The following is a 525-nucleotide window of genomic DNA, read 5'->3' on the forward strand; positions in this document are numbered from 1 at the left end:
TTTCAAATATTTTCTTTTCATGCAAGGAGATAACTCTTTTTCTATCTATATTTATTTTAACAATTTTATTTAACTCCGCATGCATTTCGACATAAGTTTCATATAATTCATCGTATGGAGGGAGTCATTAGAGCATGATGAAGTATAGGAATGTACCTCAATAGAATCATCTTCATCACTAGATGTGCACTTCTCATGCACTTGTGCTATAAGGCATACCTTTGAATTTTTCTCCTCATCAGATGAGCTTGAAGTCGAATCTTTCTCGGAATCGTTCCAAACAATGTATGCTTCTTTTGACCTGGACATTCGAGAGTTGCTCTTCTTGTTACCGACCTTCTTGAGGTGGTTTGGACAGTGATGCTTCATGTGGCCCGATTTTCCACACTCATAGGAAGTGAAGCCTTCTTTGGGAATCTTGTTTTTCTTGGTTGAGTTCCTGGCTTCTTTCTTGAGATTCTTGATCCCTCCTTTCTTCTTGAGATACTTCTTGAATTTTTCAAATAGGAGAGTCAAGTCTTCATT

The sequence above is a fragment of the Lupinus angustifolius genome, chromosome LG04 (assembly GCF_001865875.1).
Source record: "Lupinus angustifolius cultivar Tanjil chromosome LG04, LupAngTanjil_v1.0, whole genome shotgun sequence".
NCBI classification, from domain to species: domain Eukaryota; kingdom Viridiplantae; phylum Streptophyta; class Magnoliopsida; order Fabales; family Fabaceae; genus Lupinus; species Lupinus angustifolius.